General features: G+C 38.0%; 1 long non-coding RNA gene across 1 annotated transcript in view; it reads right to left on the reverse strand.

Annotated features, from left to right (window-relative positions):
• Positions 1–2290: 2290 nt before the first annotated feature.
• LOC114903427 overlaps positions 2291–23112 on the reverse strand; it is a 34957-nt gene continuing 14135 nt past the window's right edge. The window contains exon 3 of the long non-coding RNA XR_003795727.1: positions 2291–2340. This is a non-coding gene — a long non-coding RNA (uncharacterized LOC114903427). The remainder of the gene's footprint in view (positions 2341–23112) is intronic.

Raw genomic sequence — 23112 nt, forward strand, 5'->3', positions numbered from 1 at the left:
TCTCTTTCTAAGCAAATCTGGGAATGAACAATAAAAATAATAATTTCTAAAAAAAAACTATTGACATCAGGGTGATGATTAGCTCATAGCCATAGCCTCTTCCATACCTCTCAGTAAATGCCAAATCTCACCTCAGTAGCCTTTTCTTTTCAAATGTTTCTCTAATGTTGTATTGACTTACATTAAATCTCTTATCTAATAATAACAAAAGCTAACTCTTTTTGAGCAATCAATATATATTGTCCCAGACACATAAGTATATTATCTCATTTAATCCTCACTACAACTCTATGAGGTGGGTCCATTTTAAACATGAGTAAATTTACATTGAGGCACAAAGTAGCTGAGTGACAGCTTGAGGTTGCATAACCAATAAGTACAGAGAGTGTGTTAAAAGTCAGATTGTCTGAGGGATGACTGATACTCAGCAAGGGAAAAAAATGCTAGTCTTATAAAACACTGAGAACATTAAACAGTTTTCCTTCTGCCATGTGAGGATCATAATGGAATTTTTCCTAAAAGATTATTTTAGAAAGCAGGAGATGCACCATAAAATTATACTTGCTAAATTTGGGAGAAAAAATTCCCCCAGGCAGTGACCTTTTATTACTAAGATTGGATTTGGAAGCCAATTTTTATAGCTCAGTTAAAAACTGCTAAACCCAGGCAACTTATATAATAGAAATGCTGACATGACCTTAATTCCAGAGGTGCAAAGGGTATAACTGAATTTAAGAACAATGTATCTCCTCCATTAAGTCATTAAATAGATTGTAATAATCTGACACATTTGGTAAGTACTACATGAAAGTGGTTAACGATGGTATGCAAATAAAATGAGCTTGCACTATTAGCTACTGTATTTTGCTTGTGTTTGCCAAATATTACATTAAATTGCAATACATTTAGAAAATATTATGGCAATATATTTTAAGTGTTCCTGAACATGATGCCAACACAGAGACAGGAAATGTTAGAATATACAGGATATTGCCAAGTGCCTATGTGTAATTTAGATAAGTTATATTTACTGTTCGTAGAATTAAACTTAATCAGAAATACATTCTTTTGACCCAAACTTCCGGAGTTGCCCCAGTGGTGTAGTGCACCTGGCTCAAGAGCATATATATAACAATGGCAACTAAATGCCAAAATCAGAACATTCTTCCACACAGATGTATATTTGGCATTGTTGAGGAAAAAATCCAGATGTTTGGCATCATGCAACTAAATGCATAAATCCAAGTGAAATCATGAGTTAAACACACATTCAGGGAATTTAATCAATATAGACAACTAGTTGGGCTCATTCTAAATCAAACAAAACAAAGCCAAAACCCCTCTCTTCTTTCTTAAAGGCAGGGCTAGAGACCTAGATTTTCAATTTATATTGTCGAAAATCTTCATTTAATCTGTTTCTAGGACCAATAATGAAGTGTACTAATAATTTCAGTGCAACAGAGAATCCAGTAGTGCAAAACATAATTCCAACAATTATTTTAACCAGATCTTCTGTTTGTTTTATTTCCTTACATAAATCTAAATAACAAATAAGGGTTAGTAAATAAAAATATATCTAATAGATTTTCTAGGTAACAATTGCTCACAATAACTGCAAATATTTTCAAATGTTTTATTTTAGGTTTATATATGGACAGCAAGTCAGGGATATGAATATGTATGTTTATGTAAGAGATACAGTGGTTGAGAATCTGCCTGCCAATGCAGGGGACACGGGTTCAAGCCCTGGTCTGGGAATATCCCACATGCCGCGGAGCAACTGGGCCCGCGAGCCACAACTACTGAGCCTGCGCGTCTGGAGCCTGTGCTCCGCAACAAGAGAGGCCGCGACAGTGAGAGGCCCGCGTACCACGATGAAGAGTGGCCCCCGCTCGCCGCAACGAGAGAAAGCCCTCGCACAGAAACAAAGACCCAACACAGCCAAAAATAAATAAATAAATTTATAAAAACAAAAGAGAGATATAATAGCAATGTAAAAACTGAAAATGTCAGAAATCACTGCCATAGTGAAATAGATAAAAAAAAAATCAAGGGTTTAAATTGCATATAATTGACTCAGTGTGATAGATGATTGCAAAAATGGCTCCAATTTTCCCCACTTTTTACAATGTGTTTATACAGCTCCTCCCATCACAATGTGACATTTATTTGTCCCACACTCCTACCCCTTGAATTAAGCTGTCTTGCAACTTGTTTTGGCCTCTAGAATGTGGTGAATGTGATGAGGTGCCATATTTAGCTGAGCTCTTAAGAGGTGTTATGCACACTCACCCCCTGTCTTGCTCTTCTTCCTCTTCTCCACAACTCTGGCCTGGCCTGCTGAATAATGAGAGACTATGTGAAAGAGAGCCAAATTGTCCCAGCTGGGGCCCTCCTAGACCAGCCAGCCAGCCTCCAGGTGACCCACCAGCTGATCACAGATGCACAAGCAAGCCCAAGAAGAGCTGAACCTGGCACAGACCAGCAGAAACCACCCAGATGATTTGTAAGCTTATGAGAAACAATAAATGGTTGTTTTAAGCCAATAAGTTTTGAGGTAGTTTCTTATGTAGCAACAGATAACTGATACAATCAGCATCAGACAATATTTTTATAGCAAAATATTGCAAATACCATGGTTTTCTCCAAATATTAATGATCCTTGAACTTATATACATTTAACATTTTTTAATGCACTGTCACAGACTTGGCTTGTGTGATTGGAAAGACAAATATGATTATCCTCATTCTAAAGATGAGAAAACTGAGACACAGAAAAATTAAATCATGCAGCCAGCTATTGAGGAAAGGAATGAGGGTAAGATAAAGAGTAGAAGACAGTCGTTTTCTCTCTAAATCCGTATCAATTTCCAATAATCCTTATGATCTTAACTGGCTTCATTATGATTTTGACTTAAGGATTAAAAAGTATCAGCAGTCTGGTACCCCAGCTAATGTGGCAAGTTCTATCTTCACCATTAGGAAGACTAGGGTATCACAGACTCCAATAAATCCACTAAAACAAAAAATGAGAAACAAAAAACAAAAACCTACACATAATTTAATGTTAACTGTTGTTGTTTTTGTTTTTGAATGTCTTAGAATTCCGTGGTGTTTACCTTTCCTTCAGAAGAAAAAGGAGCAGGAGGAAAATTCACCTCTCTTACTTTGGTGTCAATCTTGGGATTATTTAATAAACCAATTAAATTAAAGATTCAGAATGTACTAACCTTTATACTGAGATAACCACTGAGCAATCAATGATAATTAAAAAAATCAATTGGGGCTTCTTCCCTGGTGGCACAGTGGTTGAGAGTCCACCTGCCGATGCAGGGGACACGGGTTCTTGCCCCGGTCTGGGAAGATCCCACATGCCGTGGAGCGGCTGGGCCCGTGAGCCATGGCCGCTGAGCCTGCGCGTCCGGAGCCTGTGCTCCGCAACGGGAGAGGCCACGACAGTGAGAGGCCCCCGTACCGCAAAAAAGGAAGAAAGAAAAAAAAAAAATCAATTGGTCTTCTGTAGTAATTAAATTTGTCCACTTAGATATAACTGATATTGTTCACAACTAATTATCCAAGTACAGGCTCTGAGGGACTTTTAGAGACTAAAGGATTGAGCCAAAGATTCTTCCTAATTTGAAATTTGACTGAACGCCATGTTTTCTCAAAAACTGATTAAGTCTTCCCTAGAAACACAGTACTGAACAAACTCAAATACAGCCAGGAAATCAGTATTTCATTAGGAGCAGTTTAGCATACTCTCCAGTACTCTCTGTGTAGCCATGGGCTCATCACTTAACCCCTGTGTTTTAGTGCCCTCATCCATAAAACCGAGATAATAACAGTATCTACCTCATGGAGTTGTAAGCATTAAACTATGAGTAGTAAAGTGTTTAGAACAGTAAGCACTGTGTTAACATCATTATTAAGTTCTCTTGGAACTTTTTTTAAGAAAGAATCGTAAGATAGTCACCAAGCACAAGTTTATTCCACTGCTTTATTCTCACTTGCACCTAATTCCTGTAGGCATTTTACATTCAAGGATTACTACTGCCCTTTCCCATATTACAAGATTCAGTTGTTCTTCTTGGGATAAAAGATAGCTAAAATAGGAAAATGGGAAGTTCACATTTGCTGTGTGCCATACTGATTACAAGTTATTAAGCCAATCTTCCCTTGCCTCTCATCAGCAATTTATTTCCCAGCACCAGCAGGAAGGAATAACAATAAAACACAGGATGATCTTATCACTGATGCTTAGCATTTGTATATTCACTTAAAAAGGTGGCAGAGCAATTTACTGCAGCCGTCAGGTGGCCTAAATGACATGTTAGCAAGTTATATAGATTTGCTATTACCTATTTATTCTGATAGTCAATGCAAAAATGTCAGGGAGATCCCTACTTAAGTACACTAAATTACCGACTCCTGGGGCTGGGAAGTACACTGAGAAGCTATTAGTTATTGAACCCATCCCTCAGATAAGAATCTATGGCCCGTATAGATGCAAACCTTTCCAAATTCTAGAGAAAGCTATTAAACTATCTTCTACATTATGATCCCCACTCTTCCAGGAAATTCTTTTCAAGATATTCTGACTTCAGCTTAGGTACACGTGCATTTGTTCTATCATTTGATGCAATGAAAACAGCTGGTGAGCCGTCTGATCTCCGCAGTATTTCCTTGAATTCTCTCCTTCATCCCAGCCCTGTATTTCCCAGTACCAGCAAGACAGTTTTATCTGAATGTCATCCACTTATCCTATAAACTGTCTTCTCACGTGAGATTAAATTTAAAATATCCTGTGCACTCTGATTCTGAAAATGCAGGAATCATGACTTGAGCTGTGAAGTCCAGATATGCCTTCTCCAACCTTCTGAAATACCCATCAGTCATATAAGGGTTAAGGAAAAAGAACAGCCCCAAGGTCAGACCCTTCTCTATTGTTACTGCCAATAGTGGGTTAAACTATCTGGCCAAGGATCAGAACTTGAGCCAGAAGTCCAGCAACAACAGATCATAATAGCACAGTTCATGGCACATTGTAGCTCCTAAGTAAATGTAGAACTGAAAACAAGTAGATGTATGAATGAAATATAATAAAAAGCTCTTGGATTTCTAAATATATTTCTTAATTAAGAAATTCTGGCATTAAACAACCTGACGTTTCATGTAAGGAAAAACCAGATTTTGATTTTTGATGATATTAAGAAAGCTTTATAAAGCATCAGTTTCAAAATGGCAGACTGAGCACATGTAATCTACCTCCATTTCTTTCCAATGTCATTTATTAATACACATTGGGCTAGAAAACAAGAAAAAGACCCAGTATCAGACTACAAAGTTTCAAGAAATATTACAGGAAAAATTATATATATATATATATATATATATACTTTTTGTGTGTGTAATTATACACACACAATTATATATCTGGCGAAATCTGAGTAAGCTCTATGGATTGTACTGATGTCAATTTTTTGGTTTTGATATTGAAGGGGATCAGAATATGCCATCTCAAAATATGTCATTTTGGCAAATTGATTATTTTGAAGTGAAGGCACTTGAGAAAAAGCAGATGAATGAAGGGCACTCTGACTTCTCGCTTTCTGCCTAAAAGCAAGTTATAAATTTTCCCATGAGAAAGGTGCCGTCCCTATACAAGGAAGAGGAGAACATTCTATCACCAGAGATGAGGAACTGACCTGGACAAACAAACCTACTAAGATAACACTTATCTTCCACTGGTTTCCCCCATCTATTTCCTAGTCACTTTCCCATAATTTACCACCCCTAGAAGCTTAATCCCCTTTTCTTTTGTCTTGTAACTTTTTCACAAGTTTATCATTATTTGTTAAAATGATATATAAATTCTCAGGTACATCCCTTTCTTTGAGTTTTCATTTTTTTCTTTTCATTGAATCTATTAAACAAGAACAGCCTGCTGTGAAAAAAAGAGCAATAAGAGAATAATAACATAGAGTGCTAGGAAATCAGAAATGTGATTTTTGAAATTTAAAACTTCAACAAGTTCTAAAAATAACATAAAATAAAAATGAATTGGACATTAATGAAAAGACATTATGAAGAATAAACTGGACAGTATTAAAGATCAAACAAATAATAAGGAAGGTAAATGCAAGGAAATTTTCTATTACATAAAATTGAAAACCAAAGAAACAGAAAATATGAAACAAAATTGAGAGACAGTTGATATATGCAGAAAGGATCCAGGAATTTCAACAACTTTTGGCCCAGAGACAATGGGGTGGGGAACGGTGGGGGACAGAGAAGGAAAAAAAAGAGAAAATTTTTCTGAGCTCAAGAAAAATACGAGTCTTCAGGATAAAGATACCTACTGAGATAACTGGATACACATGAGGAAGAAATAACATGGATCCACTTCTCACACAAAGGCAAAATCCAAACAGATCAGAGGTTTAAGTGTAAAAAGTGAAACCATACAAGTACTAGATGAAACTATGGATAAATTCCTCTATAACCTAGGAGTGAGGGAAATTTTTCTTAACTATGACCCCAAATCTAAAAGTATTAAAAGAAAAGATTGATAAATTTGATTACATACAAATTTTAAATAAATTTGTTTGTTTGTTTGCAGGGCAGGGGGGTTGCTTTGTTTTGTTTTGTTATGGCCAAAAAATGTACTACAAAGGTCAGAGGATGTATTGAAAAAAAAAAATCTGCAACTTATATCATAGACAAATGGTAAAAATTCCACAAATTATATTACACAGGGTTAAAATTTCTAGTATATAAAGAGCTTCTAAAATTACTTTTTGAGAAGATATAGACCAATGATCATGTTAAAAGAAAAAAGGACTAGAGACATGAGCACACATTTTACAGGAAATAAAATGCAAATTGCAAATTGCTTTTAAACATATGAAAAGATGGTCAAAAATACTTATTATAAAACAAATGCAAATAAAAACTACAGTGAGATACCATTTCTCACCTTTGCTTTTGGCAAAAATCCAAATGAAAATCCAAGTGTTTGACAACGCATTTTGGAGAAGTTATGGGAAAACAAGTACTCATATATACTGTTGGCAGGAATACAAAATGGCACTACCCTCTACAGGGAGAGATATGACAATATCTAGCAAAAATATATATTCATTTACCCTTTGACCCAGCAATCTCACTTCTATGAATTTATCCCAGATATGCACTCTCAGATATAGAAAAAAAAAAAGTAATGTATGCACAAGGCTATTCATTGCACCATTATTTGTAATAGCAAAAGATTGGAAACAACTCAAATGTCCACCAATGAATGGACTGATTAAATAAAGCAAACATCTATACAACAGAGTACTATGCAGCGGCAAAAAGGAGGGAAGACTATCTCTGGACTTCCCTGGTGGTGCAGTGGCTAAGAATCTGCCTACCAATGCAGGGGACATTGGTTCGATCCCTGGTCCAGGAAGATCCCACATGCCACAGAGCAACTAAGCCTGTGCACCACAACTACTGAGCTCGTGTGCCACAACTACTGAAGCCTGCCACCTAGAGCCCGTACTCCACAACAAGAGAAGCCAGTGCAATGAGAAGCCTGTGCACTGTAATGAAGAGTAGCCCCCTCTCGCCACAACTAGAGAAAGCCCATACACAGCAACGAAGACCCAACGCAGCCAAAAAAATTTTTTTAATTAAAAAAGAAAAGACTGGGACTTCCCTGGTGGCGTAGTGGTTAAGAATCCGCCTGCCAATGCAGAGGACGTGGGTTCGATCCCTGGTCCAGGAAGATCCCACGTGCCGTGGAGCAACTGAGCCCGTGCACCACAACTACTGAGCCCACAGGCCACAACTACTGAAGTCCTCATGCCTAGAACCCATGCTCTGCAATGAGAAGCCCGTGCACCACAACAAAGAATAGCCCCCACTCACTGCAACTAGAGAAAGCCCGCGCGCAGCGACGAAGACCCAATGCTGCCAAAAATAAATACATAAATAATTTTTTTAAAAAGACTATCTCTATGTATTGTTATAGAAAGATCTCCAAACTATAATATTAAGTGAAAGAAAGCAAAGTAAAACAAAAACCAAAAAAACCCTTTAGTAAAGAAGGGGGATACAAATATATTTTTGTAATTGCTTAAATTAACTAAAAACAAAAAAAGGAAGTATAAACCATAAAGAAATGCTTATTTTGGGGGGGAAGCAGGAAAAAAAATGATAAAAGAACAGGCATAGAAGCTAAACTTCTCTGAATATACCTTATTCAATAGATTTGACTTTGGAACCATGGAAAAGTTTTGCATAGTAATAACAGTCATATCAAAAATATTAAAGGTATTTCTAACACTCAAAAGCAAAATGATACAAATGAACCTAACTGTATATCAAATTGGTGACTTAATGCAGAGAAAATATATTTTAAATGACTTTAAAACACAATCATTTGACTGTGTATCCCTGGTGAGATCTGACTTATGGTGAAGGGAAAAACCTTCAAAAGTCCTAAACTTTTCTTACTAATCACATTGTTAGTACTATAATTCAGGAACCATTATACAGAGAGAAGGACAAAGTAAGTAAGCATATTAAAGTCTGAAGAACAAGGATTTCTGAGGAAGAGAAAAGAGATACTAACTAAAATCAAAGAAGTTTCATAGACCCCTGAATCAGAAACCAGACCAAATTAAGTCCCTTTGTTGTAATTTGTTGATAGGTTTCTCCTTCCTTTTTTTCCCCTTGTAAGCTATTTATTGAAGAAACTTGGTTGTCCGGTTGAATCTCCTACATTCTTGGATTTTTGTTGTATCCCCATAGTATCATTTAACATGACCCTCTGTCTCTGTATTTCCTGTAAACTGATAGTTGGATCTAGAGATTGTCTAATTTAGGTTAAATTTTTTTGCAAGAATACCTCTTAGATGGTGGTGTGTACTTCTTTCAGGAGGCACATAATACCCAGTTGTCTTTCTTTTTGTGATATCACCTCATCAGCTACTTTGTTACCCTAAAGTGTATTTCTTATGGGAAAGTATCTTAGGTCAGTTTCCTGGGAAACAGACTCTGAGATGAAGATTGCATGTCAGAGGCTTAAAAAGCAGAGCACTAGGGAACAACCCCATTGAGGGAAGCAGGGACTGGGTGAGGGAGGAGTTGAACTGTGATGGAGTTGAAAAGGAGGATTCACTCAATCCCACAAGGAGCTTTGAAGCTGGGGTAGCCCTTCGAAGTGGAGGCCGTGCCTTTGTACCCCCTCCCACTCTTGCATCGACTAATCATTTTCTGTGGGCTGCCCCTAGGTTGAGGATGTAACCTTCGGTAAGATAGCTCCGGTTTACCCAAAGACAATTCCTGGGGATGCTCCTGGCAGTTGAATGAGTGTCTCAGTCCTGAAGAGGGGGATCTGGGTGGTGCACTGAAGTATCCAACACAAAAAGGCAGGTTAAATGCTTGCTTCTTTCTGTTTATTTACCAGATTTTAGATTTATGAGCTGGCTCCTTAGCATTCACCAAAAGTTACCAGTGAGATTTTTTTAACATCATAAACTCATGGATTTTAACATATTTGATGTGTCTGCAGTCCACTGCAGTAATTATTTCTGTTGATTTCCATCTTTAGCCAGGGGAAATTTCTTTAAGTTAGCTCATGAACCCTTTGACATGACGCCCAATCAGTTTATAGGAAATACAGAGACAGAGGGTCATGTTAAATGATACTATGGGGATACAACAAAAAACCCAGAATGTAGGAGATTCAATTGGACAACCAAATTTCTTCAATAAATAGCTTACAAGGGGGAAAAAAGGAAGGAGAAACCTATCAACAAATTACAACAAAGGGAATTAATTTGGTCTGGTTTCTGATTCAAAAAAAAAACTATAAAAAAATTAGGAAACTATATAATCAGGCAACTTTGAACTCTCATTAGATATTTGATAATATTAAAGAAATGCTGGTGGTTTTAGGTGTGATTATGATATTGTGGTACTGTGAATATTTTTTAAAAGATCTTTATCTTTTTAGAGATATATACTGAAATATAGTAACATTCCTTCTACTTTTATATACATTTGAAATTTTCAATACAAAATAAAATAATACAGAAAAACAATCCCACTGAGTGCTGAACAGAATGAGCAAAATGCAGTGCCCAACATTTTTCACTGTGTAAAGTGATTTCTTTTACTTGCCTTCAAATAATACATAGTAATATATGGTATTGAACTATAATAAAAGGAGCATAATGATAAAAATCCTTATTGATTTAAGGTTGAAACACAGATCTCAAGAAATACATGAAATAATTAAAAAGGTAAATTAACCCTAATCTCCTATAGAAAAAGATGAGTGAAAAACAATGGCTCTTTTGAAGGGAAACGTGATTTTAAAGACACTAAATGAGCTACAGAATGAATATTTCTATAGAACATTTTATTTTTTCACTATGGAATAATCAGAACAGAACTAAGGGAAAAGGAGAGGCCTTCCATTAAAGGATGCCTGATAAGATACAGGTTACCCAATTAAATTTGGACTTCAGAGAAACAATAATTTTTTAGTGTAAGTATGTCTTAAATATTTTTCTTTGCAAAATCTGGCAACTCTACTTCTAATTCCTTACCCTGTTTTTTTCTTTTCTAGCCTTATTGAGATATAATTGACATATAATATTGTGTAAGTTTCAGGTGTACAACATGATGATTTGGTATACATATATAGTGAAATGCTTTCACTTATTTCTATAGTTGATTTTCTTCTTTCTTACCACCATTTGACTGCCTGTCCTAAGATGTTATCCATATGGTACTTCATTAAAGCAACTATTATTTAAAACCTCTCATATTGAGAAGTCAAGAGCGATTTCTAGCGCTATCACCTTGAAGATGGCAGTTCTGGTATAGGTATTTAAGTTTGAAATATCAGCAGAAAAATTATCCCCTAGAGAATGAGGGATCTGGAAAGTGTTTTTGACAGGTCCACCCCATTCTTACGCCAGCAAATGCTGCCACTTACTTGGTTCTCTCTCCTCCTCCCCTTTCCTTTGTAATAACACACAAACTCTATTAGTCAACCAGATAATGGTGGTGGTGAGTGGGGGTTGATGAGGGCTCCACTGTACTGACTGTGCTGACTCAACCAGACGTGGTTTGAGGTGGGAAAAATGGGAACCAGAGAGAAGTCCCTTAGTCCCAAGCACCTTAGTCTTTTAAAGATGATCCCATCTCTTCAATGTCTCTACTACAACTCATAATGTTTTCAAAGAACTTCCCTACACTTTCCTTTGTTACTCAGAACAGGTCTGAAAGATAAAGAGATTAAGCAACTGGCCAAAAGCCACACACCTGGGTGAACCTTGTAGTCCTGATTTTCATTCTGGGATTCTTCGTAGCATAATTTGGAGTATGGCTGGGTTTGGGTAAGGTTAGGGATTCTCTCCAGTGGAATTCCTGTGACTTGATCGCAGTTCAGACCCGGCCTTGGATCCTTCTAAGTGAGGGGCTCACTCTGCACATAGCCTCAGACTCTCAGTTCATTCAGTCCTCAACACATACTTAATGAACATTGGACTAGCTATGAGGAAACAGTGGTGGACAATACAAAAAAGGTTGCTGCCTTCATTGAACTCAGTTTAGGAGCCAATAGGCAATTAGATATGAAATAACAATGAAATGTGGTGACTATGACAGAGAGTTGTCAGAACTATACTAAGAGTCTCTAACCCCTACGTTGGGGAAGCCTCCCTGAGAAAGGGATGCTTAAGCTGACACCCACAAGACTAATAAGAATAATATAAGTGAAGGGAAAGAGGATGAGAGAGAACAGAAGAGTATCCCAAACAACAGTATTCCAAAGACCTGGAGGAGAAAGGAGGTAACATGGGGGTGGAGTGAGAAACAGGGCAGGACTAAAACATGGGGATGCATGAGCCAGGTCAATGATTTTGTGCTTTTTCAAGCCAATACATTTAATATACTTGTTAAACACTTACTCAAGGGAGAAGTTGACTAGCCTGGAGAAGAAGTAGTGAGGAGAACACAGGTGGCACCTCAGCCACTGCACTCTGGTCCTAAACATGGACACACTTTGGCCCCAAACCTGCAAAGCCTCTCAGCCAAATACAAGCTCTGCACCTAGCAGGACCTGCCCTCCCTAGAAGCTGTTTAGTGACCATCTATTGTTGCTGAAACAAACTCCTTGGGGGGCCGGTCCCCTCTTCACACTCACTACCCGAAGAGGTTTCTTCTTTTCTTGTTTTCTTTTTTCGTTTTTGGTTTCTTCTTGTCAATTTTAACACAGTTCAGGTCTCAGTGAAGAGTTCTACTAAAAGTAATTTCCTCTATCATGGTACACTTACATGTTTTGTTTTAGCACTCTTCCCAGTTGGCTGGTTTTCCCCAATTCTGACTTTGTGAGAGAGACAGATGAAACTGAAGAATTGACAGGGGTCAGGAGTGGAGGATTTTGTGCTGGGTGTGCAGTTCACATGTAATACTTCCTCCAGCATCACTCACTCATTGGGTGGAGTCTTCAGGTCCATGCACAAGAACACATCCTGTCTCATGGCTGATATGGGAGCAGCAATGTGGAATGAAGCAGTGGTCCTCGAACCTCCCTGACCAGCAAATCAACGAGGCTTTTTAAAGTACAGATTCCTTGGTCCCATTCCCGACCTACTAAATCATCAGAATTTCTAGGGATAGGACTTAGGAATCTGTATTTTCAAAATTCTCCTTGAGTGAATCTGGTGTTAAACAATTCTGGAACTTGCTGAACTTTATTGTAAAAAGCACAAATTTCAGAGCCAGTAAAACCTGATGTCAAACTCCAGGTCTAGCATTTATTAGCTGTGTGATCTTAGACAAGATTTTTTGCCTCTCTGAGCTTCAGTTCTCCAGTTTAAAAAAAAAAAAAAAAAAGGAGGAGAAGAAGGAGAAGAAAAAAGAAATAACATGACTTAGCTCATATTTTTAGAGGATTGAATGAGATCATGACTAGCAAGTACTTGACAGAGCAATCCATAAGTGGTAGTAGTCACCTACCTTATCTTATCTTAGCAAGATGCCAAGCTAATTCTGGTCCTAGTCCCACTTGCACCCCTACTTGCTGCCTTCTTGTATTTCCCAAGAACCTATTTTAACCCTCTTCCAACTTACCAGCAGCTTCCATGGGGAATGACATGAGATAATGGTTGCTGCCTACTGAGAAGAGGGGCTGAAATTGAAGCCACAGAAAAAAAAGAGTCTGTATACACACTTCCCACCTCGGGCACAAAGACTTTCCCAAAGAGCTAGCTATCCCTCCTGATGACTGGATAAAGTTGCTATATAACGGCCAAGGTCTATCTGACTTTTTCTTGGACACAAGGGTCTGCAAACAAAACTAGCCCTAAAGGGGTAGTGGCTATATACTGTGCCCCTCTAATGACTGAGATAATTACTTCCAGGCACCTCCATTCATTATTAAGAAAAAAAGCTATACATGGAGACATACATCAAAATTTTCTTTTAACATAAATACTTGGATTGTTTAGCACATGTCTGTCAGAATTCAATTTTTAAACTCCTATTATTTCATTTTCCTCACAACATCCTTATGAATTAGGCTAAAGCAACATCTGTTAAAACAACATTAAAAACAACATCTTTTCCTAATGGTAAAATTAGTATATGGACATAAGACACAATTTGGAAAGTAGTGAAAATACTATATAAAGAAGAAAATTAAAATACATCTCTAATTACCACCCAGATACAATAAAATTAACATTTTGATGTGTTTGTTTCAAGTATTTTATAATCATCTATTTTTTAAAATTGGCATAACAATATATAGTTTCTGAATCATGTTTTACGCAACATATTATGAATTTTTAGTATGTTGCTAAAAATTTTCAAAACTGACATTTTTAATGCTGACAATATTGTAGCATTTAAAACTTCCATAATTTATTTCCCTGTTGTTGACATTTGGGTCCTCCCCTCCTTTTTTTTTTTTGTGGTCATAAATATTAAGAGCTAACTTTCTTATTTGCTGTTTACCTTTGGGAAAACCAACTTACAGAGGTTAAACGGCTTGCTGCAAGGTTAGGTCTGGAATACAAATTCTGTACTCCAGTCTAATTCTTTTTTTCATAGGCCACAAATATTAATTTATTTTAACACTATCAATCAGTGCTTAGACCATACTTGCTACTTCAATACATTTTATTTCCTGGCCTTCATTTTTTTTTTTTTTTTCCTTAATGACATATTCCTTTAATGAATGTTAGAGAAGGAAAGACCCATGCAAGAAAGACAATTTCCACCTCCTGTCTGTCTCCCTGAAAGCAGGAAATAAATCTCTCCTGTGAAAGGTACACCATCTGGGGGCCGAGGCCTAAGGGTGGAAGGCTGCAGGCATGCTGACTCCTGCAAATCAATTCATTCTGGGAACCTTCCGTTGGGACTACTGAGGTGTCAGCTTTGTCACGACCATAGCCAACTCCACTCTCTGCCTGTTTCAGAGAATGACCCATATATATGTCTTCTTTACCCAACTGATGGACACTTTGGTGGCTTCCATATATTGGCTATTGTCAATAAAGCTGCTGTGAACTTAGAGGTGCATGTATCTTTTTGAATTCGTGTTTTCGCTTCCTTCAGAAAGATACTCCAAAGTGTAATTACAGTGTCATATGGTGGTTCTATTTTTAATTTCTCGAGGAGCCTCTGAACTGTTTTCCATAGTCATAGTGGCTGTACCAAGGAACATTTCCAACAAAATGCATGAGGGTTCCCTTTTCTCCACATCCTCACCAATTCTTGTTATTTGGTGTCTTTTGGATGACAGCCATTCTTTCAGGTGTGAGGTGATCATCTCATTGTGGTTTGGATGTGCATTTCCCTAATAATAAGTGATGCTGACCATCTTTTTATGTGTCTGTTGGCCATCTGTGTATCTTCCTTGGGGAAATGTTTGGTCTTCTGCCAAGTTTTTACTTGGGTTTTTGTCTTTTGGAGGTTGAGTTGCATGAGTTCTTGGTTCATTTTGGATATGAACCCCTTTTCAGATATATTGTTTGCAAATATCTTCTCATGTTCAGTAGGCTGCCTTTTTGTTTTGTGGATGGTTTCCTTTGCCGTTGAAAAGCCTTTCAGTTGATGGAGTCCCACTGGCTTATTTTGCTTTCATTTCCCTTGCTTGAAGAGACAGATCCAAAAAAATATCGCTAAGACTGACGTCAAAGAGCACACTGCTGATGTTTTCTTCTAGGGTTTTGTGGCTTCAGGCCATGTGTTGAAGTATTTGATTCGTTTTGAGGTTACCTTTGCAGAGAAAAGGATCCCAGTTTGATTCTTGTGCGTGTAGCTATCCAGTTTTCCCAACACCGTTTATTGAAGAGGCTATCTTTTCCCCATTGTATATTCTCACCTCCTTCGTCACAGAGGAATTGACCATATAAGCATGGCTTTATTTCTGGGCTCTCAGTTCTGTTCCATGGATCTGTGCGTATTTCTTTTGTGCCAATACCATGTTGTTTTGATGATTCTAGGTTTGTAGTATAGTTTGAAATCAGGGAGCATGATATATCCAGGTTTGTGCTTCTTTCTTAAGATTGTATTGACTCTTCAGGTTCTTTTGTGTTTCCCCACACATTTTAGAATTATTTGTTCTAGTTCTCCAAATAACCCCATAGGTATTTTGATAGGAATGGCATCGAAACTCTAGATTTCCCTGGGGTGTGGAATAATTTTAACAATACGAATTGTTCAACTCCATGAGCATGGCATATCTTCCCATTTGTTTGTGTCGTCTTCAATTTCTTTCATCAGCATCTTAGTTTTTGGAGTACAGGTCTTTTGCCTCCTTAGGTAGGTTTATTCCTAGGTATTTTATTCTTTTTGATGTGATGGTAAATGCGATTGTTTCTTTCATTTCTTTTTCTGATCTTTCGTTGGTAGTGTATAGAAATGCAACAGATTTCTGTGTATTAATTTTGTATCCTGCAAATTTACCAAATTCATTGATGAGCTCTAGTACTTTTGTGGTAGCATCTGTAGAATTTTCTATGTATAGTATCATGTCATGTGCAAACAGCGACAGTGTTACTTCTTTTCCAGTTTGGATTCTTTTTATTTCTTTTTCTTCTCTGCTTGCCACGTCTAGGACTTCCAAAACCATGTTGAATAAAAGTGGTGCGAGTGGACATCCTTGTCTTGTTCCTGATCTTAGAGGAAATGCTTTCAGCTTTTCACCATTGAGTATGATGCAGAGAGTTACTCAGAAATGTGCACAGTTTTTCCTAGGTCCCTACTAGCAGTGGAAAAACAGCCAGGTCATGTAGTTCCTCACAGACCAAGAGGAGGATTTTCATGGCTCTCACCGTGAATGTGAGGGATAATCACTGGAGTTGAGAAGCTGCCATTTCCTCCTCACCTTCCTCCTGCTCTGGGTTGTTTTTTTAAATTATTTTAATAAACTTATTTTATTTATTTATTTATTTATCTTTTGGGCTGCACTGGGTCTTCGTTGTTGCACACGGGCTTTCTCTAGTTGCAGAGAGAGGGGGCTACTCTTCGTTGTGGTGTGCGGGCTTCTCAGTGTGGTGGCTTCTCTTTGTTGTGGAGCATGGGCTCTAGGAGCATGGGCTTCAGTAGTTATGGCTCGTGGGCTCTAGAGCGCAGGCCCAGTAGTTGTGGTGCACGGGCTTAGTTGCTCTGCAGCATGTGGGACCTTCCCAGACCAGGGCTCGAACCTGCATCCCCTGCATTGGCAGGCGGATTCTTAACCACTGTGCCACCAGGGAAGTCCCTCTGGGTTGTTTTCTCATCAATATTATGTGGAGGAATTACATCAGCATCTTGAGAATATACCTTCAAAGGTTCCAGGACATCTCCCTCTTCCTGACCTTCATTTTTAAAACAAACATTACTGACAGTGTAGGAGGGTATGAATGAAGTTGAAATAGAGTCCCAAAGTGGCGGCAAACAGGAGTGAGGGACTAATTCAGACACCCTATAGCTCCCTTCCTCATTTCTACCTTTTCTCATTGTACCAAGTTCCCCAGTTGAACCATCTAATGATGATATCACTTCCTGGTTTTGACTCATAAAAAGAGATAGAGCTTCTCTGATGCTCAACATCCCCACCAAGACATTGGCCCCTGTATTTTAGTGCTTCCCCTCTCTTTCCTTACCTGATTTTCTCTCTCTCTCTCTCTCTTCCTCCCTGTCTCTCTCTCTCTCTCCCTCTCTCTCACACACACACACACACACACACACACACAGAGGCTGACTGATCTTTGATTTTCAGTAGAAACCATTGGTATTTGCCATTCTGCTTTGTCACACTGTTGAAAAGACTCACAGTATAAGAGCTACCCTGTGGCCATCTTTCTTCCATCTTGGCTTACAGTTTTACATCAAAGGGATTCAGCACAGGGTTGTGGAAGAAACCCAGTCCTGAGAACCTGGCAGCCCAAGTTCCAAGTTTTTGGCTGAGCTCTATTACTAACTTGCAGTCTGACCCTGAGCAAGTTGTCTGTCTTTGTAGTCTCATTCCATCTTTATTAGCTGATCTTGAATATTCCTTTCAGTCCTGACATGACAAACTTTTGAACAGTCTTGTTCTTTTAGATGCTTTTTTCAATCTCTTGAACCTCCCGTTTTAAAAATGACTCCTTTCTGGCCATCAGACATCTTTGATTCCATACTCTGTACAGGTCCAACCCAAGACAATGTCTATAGGAGGGCTCCATCCCAGAGTTTTTTTGTTGGCAGTACTGCTCTTGATCCAATTAACCAGAACTTCTTTCCTGGGTCCCATGCTTTAGAAGGCCCTCTACTGGCCCTCCTCCTCCCCTGCACACGAACAATGGTGGGTCTGTGAGTCCAAGGGTGTTTGACCACCTGTAACCTTCTTATCCTCTTCTAAACCAAGCTCTCCCTAACCAGGATGTCCAGAATTCCCTGCTCATGAAGCTCTGAGCCTACTTCCAGGGCCTGCTTGGGCTTTTGCTCCTCTCTGTACAATTAGGGGCAGACCATACTGCCCAAAGTGTAGTTAAGAGGTAGTTGTTTGTATAGTTTGTGTTTGGAGTTATGGACAGAACTTGAATATGTAGGGTATAGTCTGCACACTTATACACAAGTTTCTTTGAGGTCAGTATGAACAGAAGGGTAGGTGGCCCACTTAGGGCGGATTTGTGAAAATAACCATTTGTGCATTCACCTCAGGCTCACAAATATTAGAGATGGGCCTGTTTGTGGGATACACTATCCTGCAAAGAGAGGCATAGAGAGGTCAAGAAGGGTGACTCTTCAAAGATTCTGTGAGTTATTTGTGGCTACATAGACAGACTCACTAACCAGTATAAGTGGGCAACAGAAAGAGAATGGGGAAGCTACAGACTTTTCACCTTTGGCTCTTGCTAGATGCAAGTTATCGACACAAAGGTAATTTATAATTTCTTACTGGTCTTCATTTTGCCAAACTAGAGTTATGATCTTGTAGGCACAAAGTGTGATATTATATTAATAGTAATGACAATAGGTTATTGAACCTAATCTGATTCCTATGTTGACATTATTTTTCTCTATTTGCATTGGTTCATTTTCCCTCAACTCCCTCCCTCACCAAAATAAAGGTCATTAGGTAAAGCAAAGCAATCTCTTTAGGCTGACCTAGCCAACCCTCAATTAACTTGTACATCTGAGACCAGAGTTGTAAGAAATGGTCTATTAACAAGCATGTTAATTCCAAACCTCTTTAACAATTTCTCACATCACAGTGTTTCTCAGAATTAGGAGTCAAGATTTTGTAAATTTGTCTACTGTACATTATATCCATATGATATTTCAAAAGGACCAAGATGGAAAAGTATGTGGCCTTTAAAATGGTTTTAGTTGTAATTCTAGTCAAGCCAAAAAAATTACCTTGGGAAAAATTCTACCCGGTTTACAAATTAGCTGGATGTCATTGAACAAGATATTTACCCTCTTGGGGACTCAATTTCTTTAACTATAAAATGAGGGGAAAAAAATTAAAAATAAAATAAAATAAAATGAGGGGGTTGGATTAAATGGTCTCTAAGCTTCCTTAAAAAAATCTAAGGTTTTATGGTTGCCTATGATCTTATAAGCAATTATGCCTAGAGCTATTTAGCAGAGAAAACTGCAGAATGTGAAAACCTTTAGGACTTAGCTAAGAAATAAAAAGACCATTCATCAGGAAATGGGGTCAAGTTAGAAAGTAAAGGGTATAGTTGCCTGAGCAACTCTAATTTTAAAAGAAATTATTACACAGTTAAACACAGGCCTATGCAGGCCAAGGAGAAGAAAAGAAACAAGAGCTCCATCTTTTCCTGTTGTTGTCCTGGAAGAGGAACCATATGATAATTGCTCAACTTTCTGGAACAAGGCGAAGTATAAAAGAAACAAACACACACGATACCCAATTACAAGGTGGCTACAGCTATATCTGCTACAGCTTCTTTCCTAGAGGTTTTTTTTCTTTCCTAGTGTTTTAATCAAGTCTGAAAGTTTGAATGCCAACTCTCCATAGGTACTTCAGTGGCTACCCACAGCAAGCTAATTTTCCCTCCCTCTTTCAGTATCAGAAATCCTCTCCAAAGTCCTACAAGCACGATTCTATGCTGAAGTTGGTATTAAAAGTTGGCGTCAAGCCCCCAAATCCTGTTAGTGATAGTATGAGGAAGTAAGACATTCAACTCTGTTGTGAAACTAAATCATAATACATCAGACAAGAATATAAAACTACTTGGTCAGAGTGCTTAGCCCAAGGCTACGGTCAACTACTCCAGAGAATACAGAGGCCCCCAGAAGGAAGGGCCCTTTCATTCTGTACCTTCCTGCTAAAGAGGAAGTAAAACACTACACAGTTTGCCTTGGAAGTCTAACCATATTAAGAGAAACAAATCTCATACCTGACTTCCTATGCTTTGAAACTGATCAAAATGCAGGATATTGCAGGGGCAGGATGAAAAGAAAAAAGTAACAAAAGACTTGTAAAATCTCAGATCTGGCTAACCAGCTCTTGATTAAATAAAAATTGTCTGTATTTCTAATAGTTATAATAATAAAATCTGAAAATGTGGGTTATAGGAAATCCCTGGAGGTCCAGTGGTTGGGACTCAGTGCTTTCACTGCTGGGGTCCAGGTTCAATCCCTAGTGGGGGAACAAAGATCCTGAAAGCAGCATGGTGTGGCCAAAAAAAAAAACACAACAAAACAACAAAGAATGTGAAAATGTGGGTTATAAATATATACTGTCAATGAATTTTCTATCATTTTCTTATGTTCAGAAGGTTATGTCTCCTGACAATCCAATTTGTTTCTGTACTTATGTTTCTGAAATCTGACTCGATTTCTTCTATGATATGTTTTTGCAAATCTCCTCTTCTTGTTAGACTATTTTGTTGAACAAAAAGAATGTGCTAACAACTGTGAGGAAATAGACACCCAGTATCTGTCCATTTTTTAACCTGCTTTTTTTTTAACCTAAAGAAAATATCATTTCTCATTAGAAGTTAGAAATCCAGAACAAACCACCGAAATATAGGGCTTCTGTGAGTACTGAATAGAGAAAGTTCTATAGTGAAGGTCTGATAAGGAGGAGAAGGGAGATTTTTCACATGATATTCTGAGCAACTTTAGCTATATTTGAACTTTGGAAAAGTTTCATGAACAGTTGCTTCTTCAGGAGACTTCACAGTGCCTATAACATTGTGCATTTTATCTAACAAATACCTATATAGTGCGTTTTATATGCCAGGCCCTGTAAGTGCTTTATAAATATAAATCCCTGATTTTTCACAACAACCCTACAGAGTAGGCAATATCATCATCATCACCATCCCTGTTTTAACAGATGAAGAAACTGCAGCACAGAGAAGTTAAGTCATCTGCTCCAGGCCCACAGCTGATGAGTGCGTAAGTCCACGCTCCTAGCCACCACGCACTGCTCCTCTCAGAGGAGCTCATTATTTGAGGCAAAGGTGGAAAGCAGAGAGTTAGAAAATGTCCTGGGTGCCACAGCCCTTTAGCATGTCACTTCCCTAGGGCAGAAACACTGCTTTAACTTCTAGCAACCTCCACCTCTTTAACCTGGAGATTCTTTCTCAGGTTTGTTCCTCTTAGATGTTCTTAAGATAAAAGATATGATGAAGTAAACTCCAAAGAAGAATTTTTTAAGAGTAGTCTCCAGAATGACCTTGCTTAAGAAACTGAGATGAGTGAGCTAAAGGAGAAAATAGCAAGATATTAATGGTGTCTACCGGATCTAAAACCTCTTAGTCACTTTTATCATTTGCCTAAAATTCAATAAAATGGCTTTTTGTTGCTGTGTTTATAGGTTAATATGAATGACTTCCAAGAGAAGGTTTAAGAAAAAAGAGGTTATCAGTTCCTACAAAATATATACTTTGGCCAAAGACCTTAGAGAGCAAGGTCTTTCAAGTATTTACAACTAAGAAGTAGTACAAGGATGTTAATCTGAAGGATTATTTGTCATAATAAAAACTTTAAAAGAGCCTATTTACCATCAGTTACAGAATGGTTAAATTAAAGAAAATCCTTGCAATAGAACACAAAGCAATCATTAATATTTACATGAATATATATGTAACATATCAAGTGAAAAAAGCAAGTTGCAGAACACTGTCATGGTGCTATGCCATTTTTGTGGGAAAACAACATAAGAAACATTTGGTTTTTTATGTCTGTAACATATAGGCAGGCTTGGATACAAACCTGAAAAAATAGAACACACCTCTTAAGAGTGGTTATCCCTGGAGAAAGTGTTGAACGGGGAGGGGTAGTGGCGAAAAGGAGATAAATTTTTATTTTATAGACTTTCACTTGCTTGTGGTAGGTGAGATTCACTAAATGCACATGAATTAAAACACAAGCAAGCATATGGAAACCATTAAACAATTTGAGAAAGATTAAGAATTATAAATAAACTGTGTAATAAGTTTGACAAAGTGAGCCATGATATATAATCACTTTGTGTACCAGTTTTTCCATAATTATGCATAAACTACTGTGCTAGCTTTACTAGACTTTTATTTTGCTTAATGCTATAGATTTTGAGGTTTTATTTTCATTAAAACTTGAAGAGGAAAAAATTATACCTTCCAAAGACTGATAAGTCAATAGTTAATACACTAGTCTTTTACTTCTATATTTTCTTTTTAGAAACTCAAGTACACATTTATGTGGACCATCACCATACTGCAGACTGACTGGATGGCAGTGTGCTGTGATAAAAACAACACGGCCCAGAGTTAGAAGACTAGTCCAGATTCTATCACAGGCTCACTGGGTAATTACTGCCACTTAACGCCTGTGGGTCCCTATTCATTTCTCTTAAGAAGAATATATGATCCAAAAAAGCAAGGGAACAGTATCTCTCTCGGTTGACGAGCAGTGAAATATATCTGCAATGCTGGCAAAAGCCTTGTTAAGCAGCTTACTAAGCGGTGCTGAACATGACATCTGAAATTGTTATAGTGTCCTCTTCTGGTCCCCAGCAGGTGTTTCTCTGATTCTTCCACATTCTGTTCAAGTGTCATCTGTGCAGTTGTGAGTCACTAGAGCCAGCCTTTCACCCCTCCCTGCCTCCCTCCCCTGCTCCTTCTCTACTCTGAGATATGAGAGAAACGCCAAACCCAGGCCATCATATGCTCTGCTGCCCAGGAGAGTACAACCCAGTCTGTGCATTATAGCCAGAGTGATCTTTGTAAAACACATGCATAACCTTGTCATCCCCTTTAAAAGTCTTTATTATCAATCCCCACCATTTACAACCAAGTCCACACTCTTGGCCTGACATAAAAGCCTCTTTCTGTCATGGCTCCAGTCCACTTTTCCAGCCTACTCTCCTGCCTTCTAACTCCCCACGTACAAAATCTTCTAGCCATATGGAAATGTCTCCAGTTTACTGTTTGTAGGTATGCTCTTAACAGAAACCCCAGAGGCCACAAGCATTTCAGAATTCAGAACATTTTAGATTTTCAACAGGTAATCCCATGCATAGATAAATAGATAGATGTATATGTATATATGTTACATAACACCCCAGATGGTCTAAGGCATCAACTCATATCAAACACATAAATGTTTCTGCAGCAA

Source organism: Monodon monoceros, unplaced genomic scaffold (assembly GCF_005190385.1).
Source record: "Monodon monoceros isolate NGI ecotype Baffin Bay Population unplaced genomic scaffold, NGI_Narwhal_1 Super_Scaffold_21, whole genome shotgun sequence".
Taxonomy (NCBI): domain Eukaryota; kingdom Metazoa; phylum Chordata; class Mammalia; order Artiodactyla; family Monodontidae; genus Monodon; species Monodon monoceros.